General features: G+C 41.7%; 2 pseudogenes; one reads left to right on the top strand and one right to left on the bottom strand.

The window, feature by feature from the left end:
- Window positions 1–8,956: 8,956 nt before the first annotated feature.
- LOC133104177 (small ribosomal subunit protein uS10-like) lies at window positions 8,957–9,396 on the top strand (annotated as a pseudogene).
- Window positions 9,397–19,452: 10,056 nt separating this feature from the next.
- On the bottom strand, window positions 19,453–21,229 carry LOC133103742 (zyxin-like; annotated as a pseudogene).
- Between the last annotated feature and the right edge of the window lie 2,026 nt (window positions 21,230–23,255).

The following is a 23,255-nucleotide window of genomic DNA, read 5'->3' as shown; positions in this document are numbered from 1 at the left end:
CTTTCTTTTTATCCTGACCTTTAAATCTATTTTTGTATAAAATGTTCTGGGGGTGTTGAGCCAAGGTACTCTGGCCCTTTTGTCAATCCTTTAACTTGATTAATTGGCTTAAATATTGCCCCAAGTAATTGTTGATCAGGTATCTCTGTAATTTTCTCCCAGCCTTTTAAATATATATATAACTGGGGTAAATAAAGAAGACTTGTTTGGAGCCCTTTAATGTTGGGGGTCAATGGGGGGGGTCCTTTTGGCCCATCCAATCTTAGGTAGTATTGTATCAAACCTTTGATTTAATCCCATTAACACCTGTTTTATTTATCCCATTTTAAAATAACCATCTAAAGATTTCTTTATCCATTTGAAATAAATCCCTTTAGAATTTCTACCGTGTTGGGAAAAAGTGCCTAGACTTTCCCTTCAGTTTTTTTTCTCCTTATTTTCCTGTTAATCAACCTAATTAACGTTAATTATTCTAATTTTTTAATAGTAATCTTTTATTTATTTATTTATTTTTTTATTTTTATATTTATTTTTGGCTGTGTTGGGTCTTCGTTTCTGTGCGAGGGCTTTCTCTAGTTGCGGCAAGCGGGGGCCGCTCTTCATCGCGGTGAGAGGGCCTCTTCACTGTCGCGGCCTCTCTTGTTGCGGAGCACAGGCTCCAGACGCGCAGGCTCAGTAGTTGTGGCTCACGGGCCTAGTTGCTCCGTGGCATGTGGGATCTTCCCAGACCAGGGCTCGAACCCGTGTCGCCTGCATTAGCAGGCAGATTCTCAACCACTGTGCCACCAGGGAAGCCCCTATTCTAATGTTTTTATTAGCATCTGTAAGATCCGCTGAGGAGAAGAGGAGAACACAAATAAGGCTTCCCAAACTGGTTTTTCTTGCTTGTTTTAAACTAAGGGAGTTCTTAAGCTAACCATTTTATATATATATAAATTTAATATAATTTGATTAATTTTCCTCATAGGTACCAATAAAATAGCTGTTTATAATGAGCAGTCTATAGAAATTTACCAATTTAGAGTTTTTTCAGTTTAAAGGATCCATCATTTGGCCATTAATGAGATATATCTTAATAGTGACTCAAACCAGTGAGACACAAGAGGCTTCCCCACAAGAGAGTGTGAAGGATGCTGCCTAGACTAGATCCAGAAAGTTTACTCCCAAAAATACTTTAAGAAAGTAAAGGCCTTTGTTGTACAGGCTGACACAATGAAGGTTAAGATGGCAAAAAGCCCCTGAGAGTTGGTACAGTCACACGAAAGAATACTCAGAATCCCAGTCTATTCAGTTGGCTGCCAAATGTATACCATATGTGTACCTTTTTCATGGCAGAGACCAAATTCTCAAAATACACACACGCGCATGCACACACACACACACAACTCCGAAGATCAGGTAGAACATTTACATGTCAAAGACACAGGAAGAGAAATGCAAGTTCCCCCTAGAAGGGCTTTGTTTCTTTCAGGTCAGAATTCTGAAAAGATGTTTTATCAAGACAGTTTTTTCTAACTTAACTGTGTACACTATAAAATAGCCCCATTTTAGTCATTTTCAGGGCAAAATTTTCTTTAATTCCCAATTAAGCAAGTACTTGTAAGTGTAAGGTTTGTATGTACATAAACCTGGCTGGGGTATTGGAGGCAGGCAATATGTTGTCCCTTTTTCTTTTGTTTTGAAAGCCTTGTTCCCCATTCTGAGGTTGGTTGGTTGAAATAAAATTAAAATCACTTGTGAGAATAATGTGATGGGCCAATGTGCTGCTTGTGAGCTTAACTGCTCTACATTTTACCCCAGAGTCATTTCAGCTCCTCTTATGTGTCTTGGGTTCTTCCTCTGTTATTATAAGACCACCATGGGTGCTCAGATCATGGAATGGCCAGTTCTTATTCATGTCCCTGGCAGAGCAAGCTTTAATTAAAATGAACGGGTTTCCCTATAGGGACTGCTGCATGGTATGAGGACTTGCCTCCACCACTTTTGCGAGTTTCTCAATTACCTGAGGAAGCAATTGCTGGCTGAGAGGAGATGTCCCCTTCTTCAGAGCTGAAAGCTCTCATATGATTTCAGTTTTATTTCAGCAAACTCTATTAAGGTAGCCAATTCAAAGAAAAATGACAGGTCATTCTTCCCCCTAATTACCCAGTCCAACCTATTCAGTGTTCTTTCAAATGACCAAAGTCTTCCCAGTCTTTCAACTGAGGATAAAACCACTGTGTCTAAACTGAGCAAAATCTTTCCCAGTGTCTTTTACAGAGGATAACCCAGGTACTTCTTCTTGAAACTAAGTTTCAAGGACAACCTACTCCTCCAGAGAGGAGTTTAACACCACTGAATAAAATTTAGGATTATCAACCAATAATGGGAGATCCATGAACCAGGACAGACTCACCCAAATATGCCTGGACTCTCCGAGGAGGTAGACAGGACCAAGAGACCTCTGCTTGTACCAGGCTCCAGATCCTTGTAGAGTTTAGGCAAAGGAGGGAGATCTGCTCTGGGTCCCTTTGTGATTGCCAAAATTGTTGACTGAAAAAAAAATGCACAACCTAAAAGTTGAGAATTATATTTTATAAGGAGGATTTTCTGAGGACTAAAGCTTGGAAGACAGTCTCTCAGATCACTCTAAGGGACTGCGCTGAAGACGTACGGGAAGAGCCAGGATATATAGGAGTTTTGCAACAAAAACCAGGTACTCAGAATATTAAAAGATTACTGTTAACTAAAGAAAACCAGACATCTCAAGTTAATGAATTTAGTGCTTTTCTATGCTGGGAAAATATAAGAGTCTGGGCTCATTGAAATCATTCCTTTGAAATGCACGTTAGCTATCTAGGGCCAATATCCTGTTCTCTCCATCCTGAATCCCCTCAGGGTGCACAGTTGAGGGTGGCTGCAGTGGCTGAGGGATTGGCAGCAGGCAACCTCCTTGTCTCCATCCTGAATTTCCTTAGAACTCACTGTCAATAGTGGCTGTAGTGGCTGATGGCTTGATGAACACAGTAACCTTTGTTTGCGGATATGGCAGGTAACATTTTTCATCCACAGTTGTTGCACCCCACAGGCCAGCAACCTCTGTAGTTGCCCAGCCTCAAGACCTAAGAAAGAGCCCACAGTCAGCAACAGAGACATCAATGGTTTATTAGATAGGGGATCTTACATGTCCAAAGCAAGATCCTGAGCAACAGCCTACTGTATATGGCAGATGGCAGGCAGAACATGGCCACAGACCTTGCTATGGGAGTGGGTATATTACCAGTTATAGGGAGAATTGACTTCAGGTTGGCTCTTTGGTTACCAGGGAAACCAGCAGAAGGGCATGTTCCTCAGAGACTCTTTGATAAACTAGCAAGGTAGAGCCATTCTGATCTAAAGATTAGAACAATCACTAGGTAGGGTGGGATGAGGGAGTATGGGGATTAGGGGGTGGAGGGCTGGGTTGTGGGGAACAAGCATATAGGCAGTTACTGATTAGTCTCTATGGCTAAGAGGGAGGTCAGTCAGGTGAGTAGGGTGTAGGTCAAGCAGGGACTGGTCAAAGAGGGGATGTAGAGAGAGCAAGAGAACTGCCATCTTGCGTGGTTTCCAGGAAAACAAAAGTGTGAGAGGATTTCTTAACCATTGTTGTTTTCTAGGAGCTCAGGTAAAGTTCAACATTGCTCTTCCTTATCCCTGCCCGCCCCATTCACAGTTCCCATTGCTTAGAGCAGCAGATTTGTGCTGGATGTTAAGAAATCTGTCTCTTCACTAATAGCCTCTCAGGGGTGTGAGGCTGCTTAGACCTTTCTACATTATGTGAGGTCTGAGGAGAATTGACATCTCCTGGGGGTTTGTTTGAAATGTCCAGCTTCCAGGTCAACTGTGAGCCACTAGTGGGGATGGAAGGGTAGGCCTTCAACCTCAGCAGCTTCACTTCTGCAGGCTTCTGCTGCCCCCAGCTCTGTGCCTCTGAGGGTGAGGAGTTGGTTGCCCAGGTAACCTGGCCCTCAGGTGACCAATTCACCCCAGCATGGCTGCAGGTGCTGGACCATCTTCCCCTTTCCGTCCTCCTACTTGATTGTACTTAGTTGCTAAGTCAGTGTTTAGTAGGGCTGCATTGGTGTTTAAGGTGAGGGTTTTGGCCATTTTGGTGAGTTACTCCGTTCTCCTGGGTCTCTCCCATGTAAAATGTTGTTAAACTTTTGTTTGATTTTCTCCTGTTGATCTGTCCCATGTCAACTTAATTCTTAGACCAGCCAGAAGAACCTAGAAGGGTAGAGGAAAATTTCTTATTCCCTGACAGGATAAATGTACCTCCCAGGTAATTATAATGGGCACCCAGTGGTGAGACCCACTGCTCTCAATGTTCACTAAGAAGAGTGCTTCTCAAGCTGCAGTGTGCCTAGGGTATCTCGTCCAAATGCAGATTCTCTTCAGCAGGTCTGGGGTGGGGCCTGGCATTTCTATAATGTTCCCAGAGGGTACCAGTGCTGTGGTTTGGGGGATCACACTTAAAGTAGTGAAGGTCTAGAATAAAACAATGGCTCCACATCAGAATCCCAGGGGAGCTTTAAAAATTACCAATGGCTAGGCCCCATCCCTAATTCTGAAGTAATTGTGTGGAGCAAGGCTCAGGCACTGGGAATTTTAAATGCTCCTTAGGTGATTCCAATGTGCAGCCAGAGTTGAGAACTGCTGATTTAAAATGATGGGATGCAGTGCCTTTAATAGTGTTGATGTCATTCCATGCCTTACCTCCCTTGCTGCTGTCTTTTTGCTCCAAACTGAGCCTTCTAAATGCCCCATTCGAGGTTCCAGGATAATCTATGGAAACCAGAAGTTCCTAAACCACCTTTGTGCATCCCTTATTCCTCCTTCTTCCCAGAAGTGTTCATCAGTGAGTCCCTCCCCATTAGTCTGGACAGGGACAAGGTACTAAAGCACTCCCTGAGCTAAAGTTTTTGAGAATGATGTGCCATCCTGATAGAGGTTTGAGTGGTGGATAGGTGCAGAGTCAAAGTCCTCTTTCATCCTACCATCTCCACTGTGGGCTGCAGCACATTTGGGGGCTTGCTTCTCACTAACTCCCCTCCCCCCAACTCAGAGCAGGGGCCTGTCTAGCTCTACCTGACCTCCTCTTGGTCCAGGAGTCCTATCCATGAACATCTGGACCCACTTCAGTGATACTGACTGACACTGGCCCAGTGCCACATGCTGCTCAGCTGGATACTCCCTGGGGTGGTGGGGTCCATCTCCCTGCTGGTCTAACCTTGAATCACACTTTTGTAGTCATTTAGCCTCTGACCTGGTCAACAATTCCAGAGCCAATATAGCCTATCAGATGGGTAACCCTACCCTCAGGCCTCAGATTCTCCCCCATCCTTGTCACTGCATAAGGAATCCAACCAAATTTTGAGATAGGATTACTAACTCTGCTTTACCACTAGCTCCCTGCTTCCCAATCCTTGTCACCTCTCCCAGAGTCTCCAATTATTTCTAGGGCTGTCTTAATACATAAAAGCTACTCAAAGCAAAGTTTGTTGGAAGTCAATTTTATTCATTAAAGTATACAATTAGGGCACTTCTAGTGATGGAGGAAAATGAAACAACAATGGGATACATTGCACTGAAAAGGGGGTTTTCTCTGCTGAAGCCATTATTGGAATGAGTGCCATTAATTTTATAAAAAAGGTATCATATGCAGAAAGGTTCTAACAACCACTTTAGGTGATTTGGAGCCTTTACTGGTTATGAAGTGTGGAAACTGAGGATGGAGAGGCTTGTTGCAGCGTGCCCATTCCCAGACCTGGAATGGGAGGGATCTTTTTTTTTTTTAATTTAATTTATTTATTTATTTATGGCTGTGTTGGGTCTTCGTTTCTGTGCGAGGGCTTTCTCTAGTTGCGGCAAGTGGGGGCCACTCTTCATCGCGGTGCGCGGGTCTCTCACTATCGCGGCCTCTCTTGTTGCAGAGCACAGGCTCCAGACGCGCAGGCTCAGCAATTGTGGCTCACGGGCCTAGTCGCTCCGCAGCATGTGGGATCTTCCCAGACCAGGGCTCGAACCCGTGTCCCCTGCATTGGCAGGCAGATTCTCAACCACTGCGCCACCAGGGAAGCCCTGGGAGAGATCTTTGAAGCTGCACTTATCAGGTGGCTTTGATCCTCCCAGTCCTAGAGATAAAGACAAGATGAGGGAGATATTAATATTATTATTTATACTTATGTAACTTACGTTTGGGGACTCTTTTGTAAATTGCTTAAGGCACTACTGATTTATATGTAATTTCACCTCTCGTAGCATCACTTCTGGGTGGAGGATAAAGGCTTTAGGTAGTTCCAAGAGTGCTCATTAAGCCAAGTCTAATGGGAACAAATGTTCCCTTTACAGTTTGGCTTTTATGGGAAATTACATCTTTAGTAGAAGCTTGTGTGCTTTAGTGACCTAGGATGGAGGTTTTTGAAAGATTTCCCTGTTGAAAACGTATATGGAGAATGTATTGGTGTGAGTCACAGGCAGCTTGGAAAAGCGGTGGCCTGGACTGTGGTTTTGACAGAGGGTCTCCACTAGGAAAAAGGGTGATTCAAATATAAAATATATCATCATTATTATTTTTAAAATAAATTTATTTATTTTATTTATTTATTTTTGGCTGTTTTGGGTCTTTGTTGCTGTGCGCAGGCTTCTCATTGCAGTGGCTTCTCTTGCTGTGGAGCACGGGTTCTAGGCACGTGGGCTTCAGTAGTTGTGGCAAGTGGGCTCTAGAGCTCAGGCTCAGTAGTTGTGGTGCACGGGCTTAGTTGCTCCGCGGCCTGTGGGATCTTCCCAGACCAGGGCTCGAACCCGTGTCCCCTACATTAGCAGGCGGATTCTTAACCAGTGCACCACCAGGGTAAGCCCCGTAACATCATTATCATTGGCATTTATGGAGCATCCATTGGAATGGTGGTTTTCAAACTTGAGTGTGAATCAGCATCCCTTGGTGGGCTTTTTAAAATCGGATTGCCGGGACCCAGTGTTGAGTTTCTAATTTGTTAAGTCTGGGGTGTGGAATGAGAATTTGCAATTCTACCAAGTTCCTAGGTGATGTTGATGTATGTAAAAGATACATTTTGAGAATGACTGAAGTAGTATATTGGATCTCTAAGATCTAAGATTCTGAAAAACACAAGCAGTGAGATTTCTCTAAATTGTCAAATTTTTAAACTTTGATTAGAATTGTTTCAATCAGTGTGTCCAAGAAGTAGATTTATGATGCCTTTTTTAAAAAAAAAAAAAAACTTTTTTATTTTGAAATACCTATAAATTCACTAGAAGTTTCAAAGAAATTTGCACAGAGATTCCATGTGGCCTTTACCCAGCTTCCTCCAAAATTAACAGAATTATAGTACAATATCAAAACCAGAAAATTGACAGTGGTACAAACCACAGAATGTATTCAGATTTCACCAGTTATATATGCACTCCTTAGAGTGTGTTTGTGTATAGCTCTAAGTAATTTGATCACATGTGTAACCTCAAGATACTAAACTTATACCATCACTTCAACACTCCCTCATGATAATTCTTTATAGCCCCCCACACACATACCCTAATTCCCATCTCTAACCCTTGGCCACCACTACTCTTTTCTCCATTTCTATAATTATGCCATATATATATATATATATATATATATATACATGTTTTATATATATACATATATTTGATATTGGCTTTCTTCATTCAGCATAATTTTCCTTAGGATTCATCCAAGTTTTTGTGTATATCAGTAATTAATTTCTTTTTATTGCTGAGTCATATTCCATGGTATGAATGTGTCAAAGTTTTTTAACCATTCACCCTTTGAAGGACATCTGAGTAGTTTCTGGTTTGGACAGTAAATACAAATACAACTGCTACAAATATTTGTGTGCAAGTTTCTGTGTGAAAATAAATTTTTGTTTCTTTTGGATATATGCCTAAGACACAATTGCTAATCATGAGGTAATCCCATTTTTCAGTTTTTATTTATTTATTTATTTTTTCGGCTGCACCACATGGCTTGCAGGAATCTCAGTTCCCTGACCAGGGATTGAACCCGGGCCACAGCAGTGAAAGCCTGGAGTCCTAACCACTAGGTGACCAGGGAACTCCCCCATTTTTCAGTTTTAAAAGGAAATTCCAAATTATTTTCTAGAGTGACTGTACCATTTAACAGCCTCATCAACAATGTATGAGTGATTCAGTTTCTCTGCATCCTCACTAATATTTAGTGTTATCACTGTTTTTTATTTTAGCCATTCTGATAGGTATACAGTGATACCTCATTGTGGTTTTAATTTGCATTTCTCTAATGCCATATGATGTTGCATATCGTTTCATGTACTTACTTGCTACAGAATCTCCTTCAGTAAAGTGTTAATGATGTCTTTTGCCCATTTTCTAATTTGATTGTTTGCTTTTTTATTGTTGATTTTTGAGAATTCTTTATATATTCTAGATACTAGCTCTTTGTCAGATATGTAGTTTGTAAATATTTTTCTCTCTTTTCATCTGCTGCACAGGGAGTTTTACAGAACAAAATTTTAAATTTTTTATAAGGTCTAATGTATCAATTTTTGCTTTATGAATTTTCTTTTTATGGTTTGTGCTTTTAGTGTCAAGCCCAAGGACTTGACTTTTTGCCTAGTCCCAGGTCCCAAAGATTTTCTCCTGCTCTTTTTCTAGAAAAAATATATAAATGGAGGTTTATTTTTTTGCCAATAGATTTTCAATTCCTTCAGCACCATTTATTGAAAATGAATACATTGGATTCCTTTTGCTACTTTGTTAAAAATTAGGCATATTTATGTAGATTTATTTCTGTATTGTCCACTATTTTCCATTGATCTATGTATCTACCTCTCCACTAATACCACAGTCTTGATTACTATAGCTTCTTTCTCAAAATTATTTTGTGTATTAAAAAAAAAAAAGCAACTCTTTGAGGAAGATGCTGTCACCACTGCAGCGGAGCCCGGGGACTCCCGCTCCTGTGCCTGACTCACCGCTGTTTGCTCTCGCCCAGGAACAAGTAGGTCAGGAAGTTGCACCGCAGTCATGGCTTAGCGGAAAGACTTCCCTGGAGCCAGAGGTAGCGATTCACTGGATTAAAATCACCCTCACCAGCCGCAACACGATGTCTTTGGAGAAGGTATGTGATGACCTGATTAGAGGCGAGAAGGAAAAGAATCTCAGAGTGAAAGGACTGGTTCGGATGCCTACCAAGACTCTGAGAATAACTACCAGGAAAACTCCTTGTCATGAAGGTTCCAAATGAGGATCCACAAGAGACTCATTGACCTGCACAGTCCTTCTGAGATTGTTAAGCAGATCATTTCCATCAGTATTGAGCCAGGAGTCGAGGTTGAAGTCACCATTGCTGATGCTTAAATCAACATTTTTTTTAAATTTTATTAATTAATTAATTTATTTTTATGGCTGTGTTGAGTCTTCGTTTCTGTGCAAGGGCTTTCTCTAGTTGTGGCAAGCGGGGGCCACTCTTCACCGTGGTGCACAGACCTCTCACAATCGTGGCCTTTCTTGTTGTGGAGCACAGGCTCCAGACATGCAGGCTCAGTAATTGTGGCTCACGGGCCCAGCTGCTCCGCGGCATGTGGGATCTTCCCAGACCAGGGCTCGAACCCATGTCCCCTGCATTGGCAGGCAGATTCTCAACCACTGCGCCACCAAGGAAGCCCAAATCAACATTTTTAATAAATTGATAATCAGTTGTTTAAAAAAGAGAGCAAAATAAGCTCAAAGCAAACAATAAGAAGAAAAAATAAAAAGCAGAAACAGATTGGAAAAAAGAAAACAATAGAGAAAATAAGTGAAATAAAAAGCTGGTTCGTTGCATACAAATGGCCAACAGGCACATGAAAAGTTGCTCAATAGTGTTAATTATTAGAGACCTGCATTCAAAACTGCAATGAGGTATCACCTTACACTGGTCAGAATGGCCATCACCAAAAGACTACAAACTATAAATGCTGGAGAGGGTGTGGAGAAAAGGGAACTATCCTACACTGTTGGTGGGACTGTTAAGTTTGTACAGCCTATGGAAAACAGTATGGAGGTTCCTCAAAAAACTAAAAATAGAGTTGCCATATGATCCAGCAATCCCACTCCTGGGCATATAGCCAGACAAAACTATAATTCAAAAAGTTACATGCACCCCTATGTTCATAGCACCACTATTCACAGTAGTATTCACAGGGAAACAACCTAAATGTCCATTGACAGATGAATGGATAAAGAAGATGTGGTACCTGTGTGCAATGGAATACTACTCAGCCATAAAAAAAGAGTGAAATAATACCATTTGCAGCAAGATGGATGGAAGTAGAGATTATCATACTAAGTGAAGTAAGCCAAAAAGAGAAAAACAAATACCATATGATATCACTTATATGTGGAATGTAAAATGTGACATAAATGAACTTTTATGAAACAGAAACATACTCACAGACATAGAGAACAGAGTTGTGGTTGCCAAGAGGAAGGGGGGGTGATGGCAGAGGGATGGAGTGGGAGTTTGGGGTTAGCAGATGCAAACTATTATATATAAAATGGATAAACCAACAAGGTCCTACTGTACAGGACAGGAAACTATATTCAATATTCTGTGATAAACCATAATGGAAAAGAATATTTTAAAAAAAGAATGTAAAGAACTGATTCTTTGAAAAAATAAATCACAAATCACCAATATCAGGATTGAAATAAGGAATATCACAACAGATTCTGCAGCCGTTAAAGGGTAATAAGGGAATAGTGTAAACAACTTCACAATCATAATTTGACAATTTAGAAGAAAGGGATCAAAATTCCTCAGAAACCACAGACTATCATAACTCAGCCAAGATGAAATAGATAGCCTAAATAGCCTATAACTATTAAAGAAATTGAATCTATGATTTAAAATCTCCCCCCAAAAAGAAATCCCACATTAAGATGGCTTCATTGGAGTTTTAACAAACATTCAGAGAAGAATTAACATTAATTTTACATAATATCTTCCAGAATATAGAAGAGGAGGGCACTTTCCAATTTGTTTTATGAGGTTGCTGTTACCTTACTACCAAAACTCAACTAAGAGAGCACAATAAAAAAAATATAGAAAATTAGAAGACCAGTATCTCTCATACAAACACAAAATCCTCAACAAAATTTTAGCAAATTTAGTCCAACAGACTATAAAAAGGACAATATTCCCTGACAAAGTGGAATTAATTTCAGGTATGCAAGGCTGGTTTAATATGTGAAATCAATCCATGAAATCCATTATATTACAAACTAAAGAAGAAAATTCATATGATAATATCAATTGATGAAGAAAAGGAATTGAACAAAATTTAACACTCTTTCATGATAAAAAAATTTTCTCAGTCTTCATATTAAAATTTTCTTGAGGTAAGTACTTAGATTTTTTGCGTGTGTGGGCATACGTTTCCATTTCTATTTTATTTATTTATTTATTTGTTTGTTTATTTATTTATTGGCTGCACCATGCAGCATGCAGAACTTCCCTGCCCAGGGATCAAACCCATATTCCCTGCATTGAAAACATGGAGTCTTAACCACTGGACCACCAGCGAAGTCCCAATTTCTCTTATTTTTTTTAGATTTTATTTTTATTTTATAATTTAATTTTTATTTTATATTGAGGTATAGCTGGTTTACAAAGTTGTGTTATTTTCAGGTGTACAGCAAAGTGGTTTAGTTATACATATACATATATCCATGTTTTTCAGATTCTTTTCCCATATGGGTTATTACAGAATATTGAGTAGAGTTCCCTGTGTTATACACTAGGCCCTTGTTGATTATCTATTTTATATGTAGTAGTGTGTATATGTTACTCCCAAACTCCTAATTTATCCATCCCCCCACCCTTCTCCTTTGGTAACCATAAGTTTGTTTTCCACGTCTGTGAGTCTGTTTCCATTTTGTAAATAAGTTCATTTAAATCACCTTTTTTAGATTCAACATATATGTGATACCATATGATACTTGTCTTTCTTTTTCTGACTTATTTCACTTAGTATGATAATCTCTAGGTCCATCCATGTTGCTGCAAATGGCATTATCTCATTTTTTTAAAAGATATTTTGATGTGTACCATTTTAAAAGTCTTTATTGAACTTGTTACAATATTGTTTCTGGTTTATGGTTTTGTGTTTTTTGTTTTGCCACGAGGCATGTGGGATCTTAGCTCCCTGACCAGGGATTGAACCCTCACCCCCTGCATTGGAAGGCAAAGTATTAACCACTGGACCACCAAGGAAGTCCTTATTTCATGGGTTTTTTTTAACGGCTGAGTAATATTCCATTGTATATATGTACCACATCTTCTTTATCCATTTCTCTTGATGGATATTTAGGTTTCTTCCATGTCCTGGCTGTTGTAAATAGTGCTGCAATAAGCAGTGGGGTGCATGAATCTTTTCGAAGTATGGTTTTCTCTGGATATGTGCCTAGGAGTGAAATTGCTGGATCATATGGTAGCTCTATTTTTAGTTTTTAAGAAACCTCCATACTGTTCTCCATAATGGTTGTACCAATTTACTTCCCACCAACAGTCTAAGAGAGTTCCTTTTCTCCACACCCTCTCCAGCATTTATTGTTTGTAGACTTTTTAATGATGACCATTCTGATCGATGTGAGGTGATGCCTCATTGTAGTTTTGATTTGCATTTCTCTAATAATTAGAGATGCTGAGCATCTTTTCATATACTTTTTGGCCATCTGTATGTCTTCTTTGAAGAAATGTCTTTTTAGATCTTCTGCCCATTTTTTGATTGGGATTTTTGTTTGTTTGTTTGTTCTTGTTTTTGTTTTTTTGTTTTGATATTGACCTGCATGAGCTGTTTGTATATTTTGGAGATTAACCCCTTGTTGGTTGCTTCATTTGCAAATATTTTCTCCCATTCTGTGGGTTGTCTTCTCATTTTGTTTATTGCTTCCTAAGCTGTACAAAAGCTTTTAAGGTTAATTAGGTCCCAGTTGATTATTTTTGTTTTTATTTTCAGTTCTCAAGGAGGTGGATCAAAAAGACGTTGCTGAGATTTATGTGAAAGAGTGTTCTGCCTATGTTGTCCTCTAAGAGTTTTATAGTATCTGGCCTTACATTTAGGTCTGTAATCCATTTTGAGTTTGTTTTTGTGTATGGTGTTAGGGAGTGTTCTAATTTCATTCTTTTACATGTAACTGTCCAGTTTTCCCAGCACTGCTTATTGAAGAGGCTGTCTTTTCTCCATTGTATATTCTTGCCTCCTTTGTCAAAGAAAAGGTAACCATATGAGCGTGGGTTTACCTCTGGGCTTTCTATATTGCTCCATTGATCTATATTTCAGTTTTTGTGCCAGTACCATACTGTTTTGATGACTCTAGCTTTAGAGTATAGTCTGAAGTCAGGGAGCCTGCTTCCTTCACCTCCGTTTTTCTTTCTCAAGATTGCTTTGACTATTCATGGTCTTTTGTGTTTCCATACAAATTGTAAAAGTTTTTGTTCTAGTTCTGTGAAAAGTGCCTTACATAATTTGATAGGGATTTTATTGAATCTGTAGTTTGCTTTGGGCACTATAGTCATTTTCACAATATTGATTCTTCCAATCCAAGAACATGGTATATCTCTCCATCTGTTTGTGTCATTTTTGATTTCTTTCAGCAGTATCTTATAGTTTTCTGCATACAGGTCTTTTGCCTCCTTAGGTAGGTTTATTCCTAGGTATTTCATTCTTTTTCTTGCAATGATACATGAGATTGTTTCTTTAATTTCTCTTTCTGATTTTCCTTGTTATTGTATAGACATGCAAGAGATTTCTGTGTATTAATTTTGTATCCCACAACTTTACTGAATTCATTGATGAACTCTAGGAGTTTTCTGGTAGCTTCCTTAGGATTTTCTATGTATAGTGTCATGTCATATGCAAACAGTGACAGTTTTACTTCTTTTCCAGTTTGGATTCATTTATTTCTTTTTCTTCTCTAATTGCTGTGGCTAAAACTTCCAAAACTATGTTGAATAATGGTGGTGAGAGTGGGCAACCTTGTCTTGTTCCTGATGTTAGTGGAAATGATTTCAGTTTTTCACCATTGAGAAAGATGTTGGCTGTGGGTTTGTCATATATGGTCTTTATTATGTTGAGGTAAGTTCCTTCTATGTCTACTTTCTGGAGGGTTTTTTATCATAAATGGGTGTTGAATTTTGTCAAAAGCTTTTTCTGCATCTATTGAGATGATCATATGGTTTTTCTCCTTCAATTTGTTAATATGGTGTATCACATTGTTTGATTTGTGTATATTGAAGAATCCTTGCATTCCTGGGATAAACCCCATTTGATCATGGTGTATGATCCCTTTAATGTGTTGTTGGATTCTGTCTGCTAGTATTTTGTTGAGGATTTTTGCATCTATATTCATCAGTGATATTTGTCTGTAATTTTCTTTTTTTGTAGTCTCTTTGTCTGTTTTTGGTATCAGGGTGATGGTTGCCTCATAAAATGGGTTTGGGAGTGCTCCTTCTTCTGCAATTTTTTGGAAGAGTTTGAGAAGGATGGGTATTAGCTCTTCTCTAAATGTTTGATAGAATTCAGCTGTGAAGCCATCTGGTCCTGGACTTTTGTTTCTTGGAAGATTTTTATTCACAGTTTCAATTTCATTACTTGAGATTGGTCAGTTCATATTTTCTATTTCTTCCTGGTTCAGTCTTGGAAGGTTATACCTTTCTAAGAATTTGTCCATTTCTTCCAGGTTGTCCATTATATTGGCGTAGAGTTGCTTTTAGTAGTCTCGTAGGATGCTTTGTATTTCTGCAGTGTCTGTTGTAACTACCCCTTTGTCATTTCTAATTTTATTGATTTGAGTCCTCTCCCTCTTTTTCTTGGTGAGTCTGGCTAATGGTTTATCAATTTTTTTTATCTTCTCAAAGAACCAGATTTTAGTTTTATTGATCTCTGCTATTGTTTTCTTTGTTTCTATTTCATTCATTTCTGCTCTGATCTTTATGATTTCTTTCCTTCTGCTAACTTTGTGCTTTGTTTGTTCTCCTTTCTCTAGTTCCTTTAGGTGTAAGGTTAGATTGTTTATTTGAGATTTTTCTTGTTTCTTGAAGTAGGCTTGTATAGCTATAAATTTCCCTCTTAGAACTGCTTTTGCTGCATTCCATAGGTTTTGGGACATCGTGTTTTCATTGTCGTTTGTTTTTAGGTATTTTTTGATTTCCTCTTGATTTCTTCAGTGATCTCTTGGTTATTAAGTAGTGTATTGTGTAGCCTCCATGTGTTTGTATTTTTTACAGATTTTTTCCTGTAATTGATGTGTAGTCTCATAGTGTTGTGGTTGGAAAAGATGCTTGATATAATTTCAATTTTCTTAAATTTACCAAGTTTTGATTTGTGACCCAAGATATGATCTATCCAGGAGAATGTTCCATGAGCCCTTGAGAAGAAAGTGTATTCTCTTGTTTTTGGATGGAATGTCCTATAAATATCAATTAAGTCCATCTTGTTTAATGTACCATTTAAAGCTTGTGTTTCCTTATTTATTTTCATTTTGGACGTCCCTTGCTGAAAGTGGGGTGTTACAGTCCCCTACTATTATTATGTTACTGTCAATTTCCCCTTTTATGGCTGTTAGCATTTGCCTTATGTATTGAGGTGCTCCTATGTAGGGTGCATAAATATTTACAATTGTTATATCTTCTTCTTGGATTGATCCCTTGATCATTATGTAGTGTCCTTCTTTGTCTCTTGTAATAGTCTTTATTTTAAAGTCTATTTTGTCTGATATGAGAACTGCTACTCCAGCTTTCTTTTGATTTCCATTTGCATGGAATATCTTTTTCCATCCACTCACTTTCAGTCTGTATGTGTCCCTAGGTCTGAAGTGGTCTCTTGTATATAAGGGTCTTTTTTTTTGTATCCATTCAGCCAGTCGATGTCTTTTGATTGGAGCATTTAATCCATTTACATTTAAGGTAATTATCGATATGTATGTTCCTATTACCATTTTCTTAATTGTTTTGGGTTTGTTATTGTAGGTCTTTTCCTTCTCTTGTGTTTCCTGCCTAGAGAAGTTCCTTCAGCATTTGTTGTAAAGCTGGTTTGGTGGTGCTGAATTCTCTTAGTTTTGCTTATCTGTAAAGGTTTTAATATCTCTGTCGAATCTGAATGAGATCCTTGCTGGGTAGAGTAATCTTGGTTATAGGTTTTTCCCTTTCATCACTTGAAATATGTCCTGCCACTCCCTTCTGGCTTGCAGAGTTTCTGCTGAAAGATCAGCGGTTAACCCTGTGAGGATTCCCTTGTATGTTATTTGTTGTTTTTCCCTTGCTGCTTTTAATATTTTTTCTTTGTATTTAATTTTTGATAGTTTGATTAATATGTGTTTTGGCATGTTTCTCCTTGGATTTATCCCGTATGGGAATCTCTGTGCTTCCTGCACTTGATTGACTATTTCCTTACCCATATTAGGGAAGTTTTCAACTATAATCTCTTCAAATATTTTCTCTGTCCCTTTTTTTTTTCTCTTCTTCTTCTGGGACCCCTATAATTCGAATGTTGGTGCATTCAATCTTGTCCCAGAGGTCTCTGAGACTGTCCTCAATTCTTTTCCTTCTTTTTTCTTTATTCTGCTCTGCAGTACTTACTCCCACTAATTTATCTTCCAGGTCACTTATCCGTTTTTCTGCCTCAGTTATTCTGCTATTGATTTCTTCTAGAGAATTTTTCATTTCATTTATTGTGTTGTTCATCATGGTTTGTTTGCTCTTTAGTCTTCTAGGTCTTTGTTAAACGTCTCTTGTATTTTCTCCATTCTATTTCCAAGATTTTGGATCATCTTTACTATCATTATTCTGAATGCTTTTTCGGGTAGTCTGCCTATTTCCTCTTCATTTGTTTGGTCTGGTGGGTTTTTACCTTGCTCCTTCATCTGCTGTCTCTTTCTCTGTCTTCTCATTTTGCTTAACCTACTGTGTTTGGGGTCTCCTTTTCGCAGTCTGCAGGTTCATAGTTCCCATTGTTTTTGGTGTCTGCTCCCAGTGGGTATGGTTGGTTCAGTGAGTTGTGTAGGCTTCCTGGTAGAGGGGATTGGTGCCTGTGTTCTGGTGGATGAGGTTGGATCTTTTCTTTCTGGTGAGCAGGACCACCTCTGGTGGCGTGTTTTTGGGTGTCTGTGAACTTATTATGATTTTAGACAGCCTCTCTGATAATGGGTGGGGTTGTGTGCCTGTCTTGCTAGTTGTTTGGCATAGGGTGTCCAGCTCTGTAGCTTGTTGGTCATTGAATGGAGCTGGGTCTTAGTGTTGAGATGGCCATCTCTGGGAGAGCTTTCACAGTTTGATATTATGTGGGGCCGGGAGGTCTCTGGTGAACCAATATCCTGAACTCGGCTCTCTCACCTCAGAGGTGCAGGCCTGACACCTGGCCAGAGCACCAAGACATTTTCAGCCACATGGTTCATAAGAAAAGGGAGAAAATAAAAGACAGAAAGACAGAAAAATAAATAAATAAGTACAATAAAGTTATTAAAATAAAAAATTTATTAAAAATAAAAAATTAATAAAAAAAAAGAGAGAAAGAAAGAAAGAAGAGCAAAACAAATCCAGCAATGATAACAAACCCTAAAAACTATACTAAAAAAAAGAAAAAAAACTGACAGACTGAACCCTAGGACAAATGTCAAAAACAAAGCTACACAGAGAAAATCACAGAAAGAATCATACACATACACACTCCAAAAAAAAGAAAAAGGAAAAAAGAAAAAAAATATATAAAAGGAAGATAGCAACCAAATCATCTACCAGTGGTAATAAGCTCTAAATACTAAACTAAGATAAACATAAAACCAGAAACAAATTAGAAAGCAGAAAGCAGAAAGCAAACCCCAGTGCTACAGTTGCTCCCAAAGTCCACTGCCTCAATTTTGGGATGATTCATTGTCTATTCAGGTATTCCACAGATGCAGGGTACATCAAGTTGATTGTGGAGATTTAATCCACTGCTCCTGAGGCTGCTGGGAGAATTTTCCCTTTCTCTTCTCTGTTTGCACAGCTCCTGGGGTTCAGCTTTGGGTTTGGCCCCACCTCTATGTGTAGGTCACCTGAGGGCATCTGTTCCTTTTCCAGACAGGAGCGGGTTAAAGAAGTGGCTGATTAGGGGGCTCTGGCTCACTCAGGCCTGGGGGGTGGGCGGGGGAGGGCAGGGTTCAGAATGCGGGATGAGCCTGTGGCAGCAGAGGGCGGCATGACGTTGCAGCAGCCTGAGGCACACCATGTGTTCTCCCAGGGAAGTTGTCCCTGGATCACGGGACCCTGGCTCTTGTGAGCTGCACAAGCTCCCGGGAGGGGAGGTGCAGATAGTGACCTGTGCTTGTACACAGGATTCTTGGTGGCTACAGCAGAAGCCCTAGCATCTCATGCCTGTCTCTGGTGTCCGCACTGATATCCGCAGCTTGCGCCCAACTCTGGAGCTCGTTTAGGCGGTGCTCTGAATCCCCTCTACCCGTGCATCCCGAAACAATGGTCTCTTGCCTCTTAGGCAGTTCCAAACTTTTCCCCAGACTCCCTCCCAGCTAGCTGTGGTGCACTAGCCCCTTCAGGCTGTGTTCAAGAGCCAACCCCGGTCCTCTCCCTGGGATCTGACCTCCAATGCCTGAGCTTCAGCTCCCAGCCCCCACCCGCCCCAGCGGGTGAGCAGACAAGCCTCTCAGGCTGGTGAGTGCTGGTTGGCACTGATATTTTCTGCAGGAATCTCTCTTCTTTGCCCTCTGCACCCCTGTTGCTGCTCTCTCCTCCGTGGCTCTGAAACTTTTCCCCGGCCCACCTCCCATCTCCACCAGTGAAGGGGCTTCCTATTGTGTGGAAACTTTTCCTCCTTCACAGCTCCCTCCCAGAGGTGCAGGTCCTGTCCCTATTCTTTGTCTCTGTTTTTCCTTTTTTCTTTGCCCTACCCAGGTACGTGGGGAGTTTCTTGCTTTTTGGGAAGTCTGAGTTCTTCCTCCAGCATCCAGTAAGTGTTCTGTAGGAGTTGTTCCACATGTAGATGTATTTTTTTTTTCTGGAAACATCTTTTATTTGTAGCTGTAGCTACAACCTGGCAGCACAGGGGTTGGTGGGAACATCCAGGCTCGTTAGCCCAGCGCAGCCTCCCAGCAGGTCAGGACATTTCCTGGCCTTCAGCAAGCAGAGTGCCAGTCAGGGGCATCAGTGCATCAGTGGAAGCAGCAGCACTCAGTCTGGTGCCTGCTCAGGTGGGGTACCTAGACTATGGTGGGTGGTCCCTGCAGGATTGGGGAGGACTGGACCTCAGGTCAGGGACTCTGCAGCCCTAGGCCATGTTGGGTCCCTGAATCAGGGCACAAGGGATACTGGGGTGGGGGTTGGTATGGAAAGAGGGGTTGGACATCAAAAAATAACTGATGGGAGGGTGAAGAGAGGGTGGTCTCATTGTGGATGGTCTGCTAATGGGGAATGGATTTGCAGTCAAGAAGGGGGCCAGTCCTCACTCAGGTCTGGGCTCTGGCAGTGTGGCATTTCCAGCAGAGCATGTGGCCATCCAAGGGGAGCAGCTGTTTTCATCTGCCTCAATGGACAGTGGCCTCCCACAGTCCTCACAGTTGTAGCACTTCATATGGAAGTTCTTGTCCTGAGCAACCACAGACACAGTCTCCTCTCAGCCAGGCTTGGGCATGATGGGCTCTGCGAAGATGGAGTACCTGGGAGCATACTGCTTGTGGTAGTCGGGGATGCAGTGGGACCAGTTGGCCTGGTCCACTATGAAGGAGGTGCCCTCAAGGGGGCAGGCATAGACCACACAGGTGAAGCACTGCGGGTGGTAGGCCTTGCTTGTGGCCCTTAGCATGTGGTCAGTGATGGGCTGCCCACAGGTGTTGCACTTCTCCAGGGTGTCAGTATAGCAGCCCTCACAGTACAGCAACCCCTCCAGGCTGTAGAACTGCTGTCCCTGCAGCTGCTGCTCACACTGATGGCAGGTAAAGCAGGTGATGTGGAACAGCTTCCCCAGAGCGTGCACTGCAAGTTGAGCATGTGCCAGGGGCTGGTGACACTGGCCACAGAACTCGTTGATGGCCATGTTCTGCCTCTGAGGATGCTCCGTGTCCTGCATCAGCTGCTGGGTCAGCTGCTCCAGCTCATCCACCTCTTTCAGAGTCAAAGGTCCTGGGGCCCCAGAGGGGTGCACCTGGTTTTGGTTTTTAGCTGGTGGGGGCACTGGGTGCTGCTTCTCCTGCACTTGGGGCTTCTCCTTCTGCTGAGCATAGGTGAAGCTGGGGGGCTGAGGGGAGCCTGTGCCAGTGGAAGAGGGAGCTTCAGGGGGCCCCAACTTCTGATTGGGCTGTGACCCGGGTCAACCTGGAACTCCAGGGCTGAACTTGGAAGCCACAGAAGTAAACTTGGGAGTCACTGGAGAAAACTTGGTGGCTGGAGATGGGGCATGGGGACCTCGAGGCTGGGTGTTAGCCAAAGGCACAGGCTGGGGCTGGGCCTGGAGCTGGGGCTGGACATGGAGTTGGATCTGAGGCCTGGCCTGGGGCTGGGGCTGGGGCTGGGGCTGCACATGGAAATGTGTCTGGCTCTGAGGCTGAGCCTGGGAGCTAGAAGGGGACTTCCAGGGAGGCAGAGGTGCTGTGCCCCCAGTTGCAGGCTTAGAAATGGACTTGGAAATGAATGGAGTGGTGACTGGTGGTGATACATATCCAGATGACACCCAGGATTTAATGGGATCATTCTTGGTCATGTCATCCAGCAATGAAGACAGAGAGTCAATCTCCAGATCAGTACTGCTCACCTTCTCCCTGGGCTGTGGTGGGAGCTGTATGGGGGCATCTGGCCCTCCCTCCTCCACTAGCAGAGGCAGTAGGGAAGGGAAGATCTCCTCCTCTAAAGGCGCAGCGGGAAATGGTTCCTCGATTGGGGGAGGGGGAGGTGAGAAGGCACCTCCCAGAGCGCCTTCAGCATCATTGGCCTCCCCAAGCACGGGAGGAGGCAGTAAGGGAAAGTCTTCCGGGGGTGGCGGGGGAATCTTGCCCACCTGGCCCATCTGTGCACATTGGGCCCCAGTGGCCGAGGAAGGTTTGCTGTCACCAGGCTGGAAAGGATTCAGTTTGGGCTTTGGGGCCACCACCGGCCGAACTTCTTCTGCGGGGCATAAAAAACTGGAGCCAAGACAGAGATCACGCGAGGTGGGTGGAGGGCCGCCATGGCCAGGCCCGGTGCGGGCCGGAGCGTCTCGGGTGCCTGTCTCGCAGCCGGGTCCATAGTTTTGATGTATTTGTGGGGAGGAAGGTGATCTCCACGTCTTACTTCTCCATCATCTTGAAGTGTTGGAAGTTTTTAAATCACACTTTCAATTTCAGTACTTGTGATTGGTCTGTTCATATTGTCTGTTTCCTCCTGGTTCAGTCTTGGAAGATTGTACCTCACAAAAATTTGTCCATTTCTTCTAGGTTGTCCATTTTATTGGCATATAGTTGTTTTTAGTATTCTCTTATGATCATTTGTAGTTCTGTGGTGTCAGTTAACTTCTCCTTTTTCACTTCTAATTTTATTGATTTGAGCCCTTTCCCTTTTTTTTTTTTTTCTCTTGAGTTTGGCTAAAGGTTCATCAGCTTTGTTTACTTTTCAAGCAACTAGCTTTTAGCTTTATTGATCTTTTCTATTGTTTTCTTCATCTCTATTTCATTTATTTCTGCTCTGATTTTTATGATTTCTTTCCTTATGCTAACTTTGTGTTTTGTTTGTTCTTCTTCCTCTAGTTGCTTTACATGTAAGGTTAGGTTATTTATTTGAGATTTTTCTTCTTTCCTGAGGATCGTTGTGTTTTTGTTTTCGTATTTCTCTAGGTATTTTTTGATTTCCTCAATGATCCATTGGTTGTTTAGTAAGATATTGTTTAGCCTTCATGTTTTTGTGTTTTTTACAGTGTTCTTCTTGTAGTTGATTTCTAATTTCATACCATTATTGTTGGAAAAAATGCTTGATGTGATTTCAATTTTCTTAAATTTACGAGGTTTGCTTTGTGGCCCAGCAAATGATCTATCCTGGAGAATGTTCCATGTTCTTGAAAAGAACGTGTATTCTGCTGCTTTTGGATGGAATCCTCTACAAATTAAGTCCATCTGGTCTAATGTATCATTTAAGGCTTGTGTCTCCTTATTGATTTTCTGTATGGATGATCTGTCCATTGATGTAAGTGGGGTGTTAAAGTCTCCCACTATTATTGTGTTACCATTTATTTCTCCTTTTATGGCTGTTAGCATTTGTCTTATCTATTGAGGTGTTCCTATGTTGGGTGCATATATATTTACAATTGTTATATCTTCTTGGATTTATCCCTTGATCATTATTTACTGTCCTTCTTTGTCTCTTGTAACAGTCTTTATTTTAAAGTCTATTTTGTTTGATATGAGTATTGCTACTTCAGCTTTCCTTTGATTTCCATTTGCGTGGAAATGGGGTTCTATCTTGTTCCTTTGCCTGGAACATACTCCTCTGCCATCTCATTTTGTCTAACTTTCTGTGTTTGTGGTCCCACAGGCTGCAGGATTGTAGTTCCTATTGCTTCTGGTGTCTGCCCCCTAGTGGGTTATGCTGGTCTAAAAGGCTTGTGCAGGCTTCCTGGTGGGAGGGACTAGTGCCTGCCCACTGGTAGGTGGAGCTGTGTCTTTCCCCTCTGGTGGGCAGGCCAAGTGAAGGGGTTTGTTTAGAGGTGGCTGTGGGTGCAGGAAGACTTTAAGCAGTTATCTGCTGATTGGTGGGACTGTGTTCCTGCCCTGTTGTTAGGTCTGAGGCATCCCAGCACTGGAACCCACAGGCTGTTGGGTGAGGCCAGGTCTTGGCATCAAAATGGTGGCCTGCAGGACAGCTCATGCCAATGAGTATTTCCCAGTACCTCCACCACCGGTGTCTTTGTCCCTGCAGTGGGCCACAGCTGCCCCCTACCTCCCCAGGAGACACTACAGAACCAGCAGGTAGGTCTGGCCCAGGTTCCTGTGAAGCCACTGCTTTGTCCCCCTGGGTCCTGGTGCATACAAGACCTTGTGTGCACCCTCCAAGAGTGGTGTTTCTGTTTCCCCCAGTCCTGTGATCAAGCCCTGCTGGTTTTCAAAGCCAAATGGTCTGGGACTCCTCTCCTGATGCCAAGCTCCCAGCCTGGGGAGCCTGATGTGGGGCTCAGAACTCTCACTCCTCTGGGAGAACCTCTGCAATAATATTATTTTCCAGTTTG

This window comes from Eubalaena glacialis, chromosome 13 (genome assembly GCF_028564815.1).
Source record: "Eubalaena glacialis isolate mEubGla1 chromosome 13, mEubGla1.1.hap2.+ XY, whole genome shotgun sequence".
NCBI lineage: Eukaryota > Metazoa > Chordata > Mammalia > Artiodactyla > Balaenidae > Eubalaena > Eubalaena glacialis.
The sequence above is the reverse complement of the archived record's forward strand: the minus strand, read 5'-3'. Positions and strand labels throughout refer to the sequence as shown.